Source organism: Carcharhinus amblyrhynchos, chromosome 3 (assembly GCF_965287045.1).
Source record: "Carcharhinus amblyrhynchos chromosome 3, sCarAmb.v2.hapA, whole genome shotgun sequence".
In the NCBI taxonomy this organism is placed as follows: Eukaryota; Metazoa; Chordata; class Chondrichthyes; order Carcharhiniformes; family Carcharhinidae; genus Carcharhinus; species Carcharhinus amblyrhynchos.
In genome coordinates, this window is record NC_137326.1 from 84,846,766 (window position 1) to 84,860,075 (window position 13,310).

General features: G+C 42.7%; 1 protein-coding gene across 5 annotated transcripts in view; it reads right to left on the reverse strand.

Moving 5' to 3' along the window:
• Positions 1-10,443, reverse strand: part of LOC145340905 (SLAM family member 5-like) — a 30,188-nt gene extending 19,745 nt beyond the window's left edge. For 2 of the 5 annotated variants that reach the window (XM_080185464.1, XM_080185458.1), the window contains exons 1-2: positions 5,245-5,323; positions 208-264 (exon numbers count right to left, since the gene is read on the reverse strand). The gene's annotated coding sequence lies outside the window, so the exon portion shown is untranslated. The other 3 variants (XM_080185460.1, XM_080185459.1, XM_080185461.1) reach the window with 3 other exon arrangements.
• Positions 10,444-13,310: the final 2,867 nt, after the last annotated feature.

The following is a 13,310-nucleotide window of genomic DNA, read 5'->3' on the forward strand; positions in this document are numbered from 1 at the left end:
GTAAAGGGAGCTCTTCTGCTGCATTTCACTGAACTATATTGCTACCTTTGTGCCAGCCTCTAAGCAGACATTTATTTATTCTAAATTTCTGTTCTTGCCAACCCTGGATATCTGTCAGCAGCATTGTGGCAGATAGTTGATCGTTTTGGTCTCCCTCCAAAATTGTACAGAGTTTTGGTCTCTGGACCTAAATAAAGATATACTTACCATAGAAGGAGTGCAGCAAAGGTTCACTGTATTGGGTCCTGTGATGATGGAGTTGTCCTATGAGAAGAGATTGAACAGACAAGGTTTAATTTGGAGTTTAAAAGAATTATGTATTCTCACTTGAAATGTGAAAAATTCTTATGTCCTACCCTCTCATGAGCTTTCAGTGACTGTTTCCCCTCACTGGAGAGTGCAGAAATAAAGGGCAGCAGTCTCAGAATAAGGGATTATCATTTAGGACTGACAGGAGAAATTTATCATATTGGAGTTTGTGAATCTTTGAATTATTTACCCTAGAGGACTGTAGATACTCAGTTATTGGTATATTCAAGATTGACAATGAGAAATGTTTGGGATATGGAGATAAAACAGGGAAGTGGAGATGAAATAGAAAAAGCAACATATATCTTATTGAATGGCAATGCAGCCTCGAGGAATTGAATGACCTGGTCTACTCTTATTTCCCATGCTCTTATTGATTTAAAATATTTATTTGTCAGCCTATTCATAAGGTTGGAATGTTCAAACCACTGAGTCATTTGGAATAGTCAAAGAGATCAAAGGATCCAATTAGACACCAAAGTTGCTCAGACTAAAATAGGGAATGAATCAATCAATATGTAATGAACAAATATAAATGTAATGACTAAATGATATACCTATCTATGCAAATCACTAATTATTTAAAGTCAATTAGTTTGCTCAATTAAGTCTGAATCAAGGGCCAGAATTCTCCTTTCGTTCACGCTGGCAGGATTCGCTGGCATACCCCCTCCTATAGGTTTGGCAGCAATGTAGGGTATTCCAATTGACAACGATGGGACCAGAAGATCCTGCTGCAGCAAACAATGTGTAGCTTTCCACTGCCAAGAAACGCACTGAGGGGATGCCAGGGAATCTGGTCCAAGATTGTGTATTGTGACGATAATCTATTTAAAACCATTTGAAACATAAGGTGCAGCAGAGATTTAATAGCTGAGGAAAAGGGTTTTCAAAAGATGTTCCATTCATCATAGAACCATTGAATTGGGTGGCATCGTGCTATAGTGGTTACAGCAGCTGTCTCACAGCTCCAGGATCTGGGTTTGATTCCGAGATTGGGTCATTGTCTATGTGGAGTCTGCACTGTCTCCAATGTCTGCGTGGGTTTCCTCCAGTGCTCTTGTTTCCTCCCACAGTCCAAAAATACGTGGGTTAAGTGGATTGGCTATGCTAAATTGCCTCTTAGTGTCCTGGGATGCGTAGTTTAGAGGAATTAACAGGGTAAATGGTAAATGGTACAGGCTTGATGGGCCAAATGGCCTCCTTCTGCACTGTCAGGATTCTATGATTAAAGCCCAGGAGGCCATATGGCCCATCGTGAACTACCAGCTCTCTGCAAGTGCTAAATCAGTTTGATCCACTTCCCCATCTGTGGCCAGTAGCTTGGCATTATTTTTTTTTCTAATAAAGATCCAATTTCCTTCTGAAAGCCACGACTGAATCTGCATTACCCGTACTCTCAAGTAGTGCAGTCTAGACCCTAACCATCCATTATTTAAAAAAGTCTCTCCTCATATGGCTATTGGTCCTTTTGCCAATTACTTTAAATCATTGTCCTCAGGCTTTCAACCCTTTTGCCAATAGGAACTTTTCTCTCCATCTGCTCTGTCCTGTAATAACGGGCATGACTTTCTGCACCCCCACTCCTATGTCATGTATTGCAGTGATAGCAGAGGCGGCGCACAATTGGCTAGTGGCAAGATCTTCCAGTCCTGCCACTGTCCACAGGGTTTCTTGTTGTTCGCACCCTTCTCTCTGGGGGTCTGTGGTGGGGGAGCCAGCTGGACCAGCTGGAAAATCCCACCAAGCATATCTATAAACTTTCCTACCACCAAGGTTAAACTGACTGGCTTGTGATTGTTCTTGCTTCTTTTGAAAAAATATGTAACATATTCAATTCTCCAGTCCTCTGGCAAATTTGGTCACATTTCTTCATGTTTCTGTTCATAGATCATTTATGTAAATCAGCAATACTAATAGCCCCAGAATTGACGTATCTCACATTGTGCCCTCTGTTCCTTCCCACTGTAACATAGCTCCTGCAATGAGTACTTATAACCTCCTAATCTTCACCAGTTTCTTATCAATTCCACAGTTTACTTTCTATTCAATTTATTGAAGTTAATTAATAGTGTTGATGTGTAACTATGTCAGAAGCCCTTTTGGAGGTTGAGGTATGTCATGGGCCTGATTCTCTGACCTTGCCTGCAGCTGGGATTCTCCAGTCCCGCTGCAGTGAATGGAGATTCGACTGAGCCCAAATTCTCTGTTTTTACTGGCAGCCCTGGTGTGGTGTAAAAAGCTGGAAAATCCTGGCCTATATATTTTGCCTTACTACAATCCAATTAGACTGCTATGCTTAAAGAATTTAAGGAAGTTACGTAGTCAGGATCTTCCAATTCTGAATCTGTGCTTTCTGCTGTTAATTCAATTATTCTTATACAGATAGTCTTCAAGTTTATTTTTTGAACAATTTTAAAATTTTATGTGGAGTGAAAGAGAGACTTGGGCACATAACTAACTGTGCCTGTTTCTGTCACCACATTTGAATACAAACACAGCATTAATTAGTTTCAAGTCTTCTGATATTTCATCAATGCCCAGTGACTCCCTCCTCATGATTCAGTACCTTAATAAACACCACAATAGTCTTCCCACACTACACTATCTTTCCCTAGGGATATTTTTAGTGGAATTTTGCCATACATAGGCTCCCATTTTATTTAGAGTTAAATTATTGATTTTACTCGGGAGATCTTTGGAGAGGAAATTTTGCTCATACAAAAGCAAAATATTACAGATGCTGGAAACTGAAATCAGTTCCGATGAAAAGCCGTTTCAACCTGAAACACAGAGCCCCAGTTTGCCATTTTGATTCTAAGTGCTGGGTGGACTTCAAATTGGGAGTGTTTCAGATTCAACTTTTAGATCTGTTCTCAGGCACCCCCATATGCACTCTGCCTGAAAAAATATCAGCAATTCCGAATCATGCTGCACAAGCCTGTGGTTGGGGCTTAACGCACCCAAACCCTGCAGCTCTGATTGACACCTCCAACTACGCATGTGCAGACGAAAGAAAAGATAGAATGCAGCTCCCCTGCCACATCCCTCCTGGGCCGGATAATGCCTCACTCTGGCCACCAGAGACATTGCCCCAGCCCCACATCATTACTGACCCCCTTGTCCCCCCACCCCCTCCTGCTATCCAGGCAGATTGTGGGTCCCTCCCCACCTTTCCCCTCCGATCCCAGGCAGGTGGCAGTCGACTCCCCTCCCTCCTCACTGATCTCAAGCAGAGTGGCAGCAGAGCGCCCAAATCAGACTTTTGTAGAGCATGTCTATTTCATGCCGATTTTGGATGGATGAACGCAGTGGTAAAGGGGGAAGTGCCAGTAAGATTGGGTGTGCAGCACATTAAGTCAATTTAAATGCATACAAATACATTTTAATGGCCGTTGTGCCTGTTTCGGGCACAGTCCAGATTGCTGCCATTTTCAGGCCTTGGTAAAGAGGGAACCGGCATGGAGGTGGGTGCGGATCGCACTATTTGCCTCACACCTAACTTTACCAAGTTTTCGTGCCTGAAAATGGGCGCAACGCAATGGTAAAATCTGGCCCATTAATTTGGGTCAAAGTTTTCCATCCATTCTCACTGGCAAAATCTTCCCATCCTGCTGACGGCGAAACAGCACAGCGGGTTTCCCATTGGTAGAGGTAACACAGTCCATTGACAGTGGCAGGATCAGGAAGACGTGTCACTCTCCAGTGATGAATCATCTCTGCCACTGCGATACAAGTCATGGGATCACAGAAATGCTGCCTGTTTCTCTCCATAGATGCTGTCATTCCTTTAGGTTAACCAATTAAACTAAACTAAATAAACTGAAGGACAAAGCAAGAAGGGTAGCCCCTTAAATGGGAACCAGCCAAAACAAAAATAAAGCAGAAATGAAGCTTAAAACATAAAACCAAAAGGTGATTGAAATAGTTGATAACACACTCCAGTTCTTGGGCTGTTGAATATTTCCAGGATTTTCTGCGTTTATTGCTTTTATTTTCCGCATGTATTATCCACCATCAAGTCAAAAGTAGAAAAAATGTTCATTTTTGTCCCTTCACCTGAAAAATTCTCTGCTGATCTACGCCAATTAATACCTAAAGCATATTATCATCAAAGGTTTTTCTGCACCCAACCCCTCTCCCCTCACTCTCTAACACACATTCATCCCCCTTTCATTTCTCAACAATCCATCTCGATCTCCCTTTCACTCACCCACCTTCCCAGGTTCCGTATTTATCCATTCTCCCTCTTATCCCTGCTCCTCCCTCCCATTTACCTGAAGCGAGGAGTAACTGGAAGGAGTCACTTTCCAAAAACAGGAATTACTTTGTGACTCAATATTCAGTTTCAGACACACTCTTCCTCTTTTTGAGTGACAGATTGTTTGATTTGATTTGATTTATTATTGTCACATGTATTAGTACACAGTGAAAAGTATTGTATCTTGCATGTTACACAGGCAAATCATATCGTTCGTAGAACACGCAGGGAGAAGGAAAGGAATGGGTGCAGAATGCAGTGTTACATTTATAGCTGGGTGTAGAGAAAGATTAACTTAATAGAAGGGGAGAGCATTCAAAAGTCTGATGGCAGCAAGAGTCTGAGTCTGCTCAAAATTCACCATATTGTAGTTTACTCCCAATGTAAGAAAGTACCAATTTGTCTCTAATTCTAAACAGCAACTCACAAAGAAGTTCAGAGATTCTAAACCTCTAATTTCATGACAAAAAGAATAAAAGCATCTAACCTGTGTGTTTTTGTACACATTAAGAGAAATTCACAGTTAAAAGTCAGCGTTTGCCATTGCAAAGGTACTGCATTAATTCCAAACAAGGTATGTTTAACATCACATTTTAATCGCTGACCCTAATGCTTCACTTCGCTGTGCAAGATTCAACTATTTCTTAAAAATGGGTTTTAGAAAAGGGACTTACATTTATATAATGTTCACCAACTCGTAGTTCTTCAGTCACTGTTGTAGGTGGAAAAGTGAACACTTAAGTGCTAATTAACAAAAACTATTTTTTGGGAGTGGTTCTTCTGCCTACTCATACATTATAATCCACTGTCTGGAATTCTTATATTTCCTTCTCAGGTTTCATCTTCCCACCTCACCTGGTACATTCAGTTTTATTTCTTTGTTTATTAGTGCCACAAGTAGGCTTACATTAGCACTATAATGAAGTTAGCATGAAAATCTCCGAGTCATCACATTCTGGTGCCTGTTTTGGTACACTGAGCAAGAATTTAACATGTCCAATGCACCTAACCAGCACACCTTTCAGACTGTGGAGGAAACCAGAGCACTGGAGGAAACCCACACAGACATGGGGAGAATGTGCAGACTCCGCACGGACAGTGACCCAAGTTGGGAATCAAACCTGGGTTCTTTTTCTATCTCCTGGTCACTTATGTAAGTCAGCAATAATAATGTTCCCATTACTGAGCCCACAGGTTCTGCACTTGAGTCTCTTTGCGTCCCCACCACGCAATGTCTATTCCCCCTTTACCCAACTCCCCCCCTCATAATTCTAACATAGCTCCTCTAACGAGAGTTCATTCTTTCCCAACCTTCAATCAGTTTCACATCAATATCACATATTGATATCACAATAACACATATCAGTACCCTATATTTCTCCTTGAATGTTTTTACTCGCCTTTATTTGGAACATTGTCAAAAACCTTTGAAATTTGAGATGCATCATGTAATTGGGATTACCATAATCCATTTGAGAGCCATGCTGAAGGAATTCAAGGAGGTTAAGTCTTTCCATCCAGAATCCATGCTGTCTGCAGTTCACTGGATTTGAATTGTACAGATGACCTTTGAGATTTTTATTTACGAATTATGAAATTTTACATGGATTGAAAGGGAGACTATTAGGTATGTAATTAGCTGTGCTTGTTTTTGTCATTGTTTTTGAATATGAACGCCAGATGAATCTTTTTGTTATCTTTTGATATTTCATCAATACTTAATGAGTTCCTCTTAATGATTCAGTGCCTCAGTAATTTCCTGCCAAATTTTTCTTAGCACTCTGGTGTAATTACCATCTTTCCTTGAGGAAACCAAAACTGTACACAGTCCTCGAGGTGTAGTGTGGCTTCCCTAATTTATATTCCATTCCCCTTGCACTTAAGGATACTATTCCATTTGCCTTCCCAATTTCTTGCTATACCTGCGTGTTAACCTCTTGTAATTCATGTACAAGGGCATCAAGATCCCTCTGTACTACAGTATTCTGCAATTTGTCTTCATTTAAATAATATTTTGCTTTTTGATTCTTTCCACCGAAGTAGATAGTCGCACATTTTCCCACATTATGCACCATCTGCCAAATGTTCGCCCACTCATTTAACCTATCTGTATCCCCTTGCAGATGCTTTCTATCATTTTCACAAGTTGCTTTCCTACCTATCTTTGTATCATTAGCAAATCTAAAGATAATATGGTTGGTCCCTTTCTCCAAGTCACTAATGTAAATAGTGAATCACAGCACTGATCCTTGCAGCACTCCACAGATAACAGTTTGCTGGCCTGAAAATAATGCTTTTGCCCAACTTTTTGTTTCCTGTTAGTTAATTATCAAATCTTCTATCCATACAAGTATATCATCCCCAGCACCATGAATTCTTATTTCATGCATCTTCCCAAACCCATGGCGACTATCATTTGAGGGACAAGAGCAGAAGATACCTGGGCACACCACTACCTGGCCATTCCCCTCCAAGTCACCCACCATCTTGACATAGAAATGTATCGTCATTCCTTCACTAATGCTGAGTCAAAATCCTGGAATTTCCTCCCTAACAGTGCTGTGCATGCACCTACATGTCAGAGACTGCAGTGGTGAATGGGCCAGGAACTGGCAAATGGAATTTAATGTTGGCAAGTGTGAAGTTGTCCACTTTGGTAGGAATAATGGTAGGAAGGATTATTACTTACGTGGCGAAAAACTGCAGCAGGCGATGGTGCAGAGGGACCTCGGGGTCCTTGTGCATGAGTCGCAAAAACCCAGCCTGCAGGTGCAGCAGGTGGTCAGGAAGGCTAATGGGATGCTGGCCTTCATTGCGAGGGGGATTGAATATAAAAGTAGGGAGGTCTTGCTGCAGCTGTACAGGGCACTGGTGAGGCCGCAGCTGGAGTACTGTGTGCAGTTTTGGTCGCTGCACTTACGCAAGGATATTTTGGCCTTGGAGGGAGTGCAGAGGAGGTTTACTAGGCTGATACCGGAGTTGAGGGGGTTGAACTATGAGGAGAGGCTGAATAAACTAGGCTTGTACTCGTTAGAGTTTAGAAGAATGAGGGGAGATCTCTTTGAGACATATAAGATGATGAATGGGATGGATAGGATAGAGGTGGAGAAGCTCTTCCCGCTCAGAAAGGACAGTAGGACTAGAGGGCACAGCCTCAAGGTAAAGGGGGGGCGGTTTAGAACGGAGTTGAGGAGGAACTTCTTCACTCAAAGGGTGGTGAATCTCTGGAATTCTCTGCCCGTTGAAGTGGTGGAGGCTGCCTCGCTAAATATTTTTAAGACGCGGGTTGATAGGTTTTTGATAGGCAGAGGGATTAAGGGTTATGGGGAGAGGGCGGGAATGTGGAACTGAGACACGACAGATCAGCCATGATCTTATTGAATGGCGGGGCAGGCTCGAGGGGCTAGATGGCCTACTCCTATGGTTCAAAAGCAACACAACACTATCTTCAAAAGGGCAACTCAGGATGAGCAATAAATGTTGCCCCAACCAGTGAAGCCCACACTCTGTAAATTAATTTAAAAAGCATGGTACCTTATTGAATACTTTTGCTAATCAAAATACATCTACTAGTTCCCCTTTTATCCACCTTGCTTGCTACATTCTCAAAGAATGCTAATGAATTAGTCAAATAAATTAGATTTCACATTTATGAAACAATATTGGATCTTTTTCCAATCCACTGGGACCTTTTCAGAATCTAGGGAATTTTAGTAGACTAGACGTATTGTAGACCTGAGGCTGGCACCATTCATTGTTGAAATTTTGTACTCTTCCATTTCATTTCTGCTTTGCTTTTGATTTAAAGATTGTATTGAATACTTAAAGTTACCTTGACAATCTTAATATAAAACTAAAAGCGATAGTGTTTTGAATCAATCAAATAACTAACCATCTAATCAGTTGTGATACAATTAATTGTGGAATTGCTTTCTTGGGGCACATTGTTATTGGCCGTTTACACCATGTTCCCATTGCAACAAGCCCAGCCTAATCTCCATTCACTGCAATGGGATGGGAAAATCCTACCGGCGTCTGGGATTTTCTAGTCCCACCACTGAGAATGGCGATTTGGCTGAACGCCAAGGTCTCTGTTCTCGTTGGCAGTGAGAGTGGGGCATGCCAGGCTGGAGAATCCTGCTTTATGATAGGAAGAGTCATCAATGGAATGACTGGCTGAAGTACTCATACCCGTGCAAAGTTATTCAGAGACTTGGGTGATGTGTGAACGAAGGAGAATTTCACCATTTTAGGGAGCTGTCTCGAACAGATCAATTAAGACTTAACATTTATAAGATAGTGGGAACTTGTGCGTATTTGAAATAAAGTATGTATGGTATCAATGCAAAATTATCTTTCTCAGTTTCTTTCTATCTGTGTATATATATATGAAATGTTTTTTCTTCATATCTTTCTTTTTAATAAAGTTATCTTTCCTTCATTTTCTTTTAATCATTAATGGTAATTCAATAGTTGTAAAGTTAAGAATGTTATTTCAATACGATATTTGTTACAGTCACTCACTCCTTTTCTTCCAGAGTTTGGTTCTGAATCTAAGTCATGGGATAAATGTGGGTTATGGGAATGGAGCCAGCGTGGGATTGTGGTTGTGTAGATTCGATGGGCTGAATGGCTTCCTTCAGCACTGTAGGGATTCTATGATTCTGGGTCACTACTAATCTTTGCAACAGCATTGGAAAACTTTTATTTCAATTTGATAAGATCATTAGCTCCCTTAGCCAACAATCATGCATCTTTCTCATAAGGCCAATCTTATCAGCTGGCCATGCTGGTCAAATGGTATGGAGAGCCAATAAGATCTCATGAGAGGTAAAAAATTGAATTTGCATCTGGTTTCTTGCCTCTTGTGATGTTACCAGCCCAGTTCTGCCGACATAATCAGCCTTGTGCCCGGGAATGGCAGAAGACTGGCTTTAATATTTATTTGCTATTTTTAATCTTGTTGAAAGAGAGAGAGAGAGAAAGAGGTGGTAGTCTTACGAAGTCTTGTGGAGACCATATGTGATCCTTGCCTGTCAGGACCTCCACCATCAAGGATGTTAAGGCAAGTGAGCCCAGACAACTGCGTCCAGGACTCACAATGTATTAACAATTTAATATATCCCCCCTCAGCCGATCATCGCTCCCTTCAGGCCCTATCCCTCCCCTTAGGCCCCTCCACCCTCCCCGTAGGCCTTTCTCCATGTGTAGTGTCAGAGGCCTGCACGTGCACACTACCTCCCCTGGCAGGCTTTCGGGCATGTTAAACTCCAGGCTTCTGCAGCAAGCAATAGGCTTCTGAAGAGTAGCTGATCTCAGAGTCGCTGAGCAGAGATTGGTAGCCAAGTTCCGCACACATGAGGACGGTCTCAACTGGGATCTTGGGTTCATGTCGCACTATCAGTAACCCCACGACTTGCCTGCACTTGCAAAATCTCACTAACTGTCCTGTCTGGAGACAATACATGTGTTTTTAACCCTTGCTTAATGCTCTCTCTACTCACATTGCCTGTACCTTTCAGACTTGATTATTATTTTGTAAACTGAGTGTGTGCCTTTATTTGCCCTGTTTGTGAATCGAACTCCCACTAACCTGACGAAGGAGCAGCAAGCGTTCTGAAAGCTAGTGGCTTTTGCTACCAAATAAACCTATTGGACTTTAACCTGGTGTTGTGAGACTTCTTACTGTGTTACTCCAGTCCAACGCCGGCATCTCCACATCATGATTCCTCAGCAACTGCAGGCTCCATTCCCTCACCCATCTGTGAGACAAAGAGAATTAAAATATCAGTCCTTTCATAAATGCTTGGTGTAGAGAATGGGACAGATGGATTCAATGTTATTTCCACCTTGGCAGTGATCCCAAGTAATTTACTATCAGCCGCATTTAAAAGCAAGTTCTCACCTGCTGCTGCCGCTCCAATGAGTCAGGCGATTTCCAAATTAAAACTTTCAGTCCCCACCCCTCAGCCTACAGGAAGGAATTCTGTTGCAGCTGCCACAATCCTGTGTCAGGATCCCTTTAATGGCTGTGACCATTATATATTATATATCATTTCTCAGTGTAAGCACGGCATTGTTTCTTTGGAATTGTCACATTTCTCTTTTGTTCTGATTCATATCATGCTGATTACAAAAAAGATCCAAATAAAACTTATTCATTCATTTGAATTTTATTCATTCATATATAAAGAACAAAGAACAAAAACAGCCCGGGAAACAGGCCCTTCGGCCCAACGAGCCCGCGCTGCTATTTTAACATTACCAATCCCCCCTCCACCCATGACCCTTATCTATTGTTTTATGGCCATCCCCATTGAGGGAAACTAATTTAGGGACAATTTATTACCTCCAATCAGCCTAATAGCACATCTTTGGGGTGTGGGAGGAAACCGGAGCACCCGGAGAAAACCCACGCAAGCACGGGGAGAATGCGCAAACTCCCACAGACACTGGCCCAAATCCATGTGTCTGCACAGCAAACAGTGACAGTCACTGAGCTGTTGTGTTGCCCAGCATCTGGTCCAGTTTAAGCGCACACTAATGACATGAAGCACTAGGCTACTCTCGAACATCCAAGAGCAGCCCTAGTACGACCCATCGCGTGTATGCCCCTCGTTGGACAACAAGGCGGACCGACTTAAAACCTGTAGATTAAAAGAGAAAAACATTAGTATCATTCCTCATCCTTATACATTACCAGGGATGTCCCAATGCTAATGAACCTTATTTAAAACCATCTCCTATATCCTCCCATCTCCAACCCACTCATGTGCCTGTCTAAGTAACTCTTAAACAACTCCAGCATGCCTGCCTCCACCACCTTGCTTGGCAGAGCATTCCATACCCCCACTACCCTCTGTGTGAAAAACCTCCCTCTCATATCCATGTTATACCTCTCCCCCCTCACCCTAAGCCCGTGGCCCCTTGTACTGTGTGTCTCTAACATAGGAAATAGCTTACCACTGTTTACTCTATCTATACCCTTCATAATCTTAATTACCTCTATTACATCCCCCCTCAGTCACCGTCTTTCAAGGGAAAACAGCCCCAATTTGCTTAATCTTTCCTCATAACCCAGTCCTTCCATACCAGGCAACGCCCTGGTAAACCTCCTCTGCACTCTCTCCAGAGTCTCCACGTCCTTCCAGTAGTAAGGCAACCAGAACTGGACGCAGTACTCCAAATGCGGCCTAATCAACGTTCTATACAACTGCAACATTAGACTCCAGCTCTTATACTCTATACCCCTTCCTATAAAGGCTAACATACCATAAGCTTTCTTCACAACCTTCTCCACTTGTACTGTCACCTTCAAAGACTTGTGCACTTGCACCCCCAGGTCCCGCTGCATTTCTATACTCTTTATGGGTTTACCCTTTATCATATAACTCCCCCCTACATTATTCCAGCCAAGATGCATCACCTCACATTTATCAGGATTAAACCCCAATATACCAGCCTATCTATATCCCGTTGTATTGCCAGACACTGCTCCTTACTGCCCGCCAATCCAGCCATCTTAGTGTCATCTGCAAATTTGCTGATCACACCACTTACTCCCTCTTCCAAGTCATTTATATATACTACAAAAAGAAGAGGTCCCAGTACTGAGCCCTGCGGCACACCACTAGTGACAGACCTCCAGCTAGAAAAGGACCCTTCCACTACTACTCTCTGTCTCCTTTTGGCAAGCCAGTTATCAATCCATCTAGATTCCTGGCCTTGTGTCCCATGAGCCTTAATCTTTGCAGCCAACCTACCATGAGGGACTTTGTCAAATGCCTTACTGAAATCCATATAGATGACATCAATGGCTCATCCTTCGTCGACCGTTTTTGTCACCTCCTCAAAAAATTCTACCAGATTCGTACAAAGCCATGCTGCGTATCCCTAATCAGATCGCAATGCTCTAAGTGCTCATACATCCTATCCCTAAGAATCCTCTTCATCAATTTGTCTACCACTGACATCAAACTCACTGGCCTATAGTTACTAGGGTTATCCCTCCTACCCTTTTTAAACAACGGTACCATGTTCACTATCCTCCAGTCCTCTGGGACCTCACCTGTGTCCAAAGAAGGGACAAAGATTTGCGTCAGAGGCCCAGCAATTTCATCTCTCGCCTCCCTAAGCAGCCTAGGATAAATGCCATCGGGCCCCAGAGATTTATCAGTTTTAATGCTACCTAAAAGCCCTAACACTTCTTCCCTCGTAATGGATAGTTCTTTCAATTGGTCTACAGCTCCCTTGAAGACTGTACCAGACATCAAGCCCCTCTCCTTCGTGAATACCGATGCAAAGTATTCATTCAGGATCTCCCCCATTCCCTTGGACTCTAAGCACAATTCCCCTCCTCTGTCCCTGAGGGGACTGATTTTTCCCCTAGCCACCCTTTTGTTCCTAACATAGGAGTAAAACGCCTTTGGATTTTCCTTAATCCTACCCGCCAAAGCCATTTCATGCCCCCTTTTTGCCCTCTTACTTCCCCTTTTGAGATCCCTCCTACCCTCTCTGTATTCCTCCACCGCTCTCTCCGCTCCCAGTTGCTTAGACCTAACATACGCCTCTCGTTTCTTCCTGACCAAGTCCTCAATATCTCTAGTAATCCATGGCTCTCTAATCCTACCTTTCCCATCCTTCCTCTTAACCGGCACATGCTTTTCCTGCACTCATTTCAGTTTTCCCTTGAAAGACTCCCACATGCCTAACGTGGTCTTGCCCTCCAACAGCCTATCCC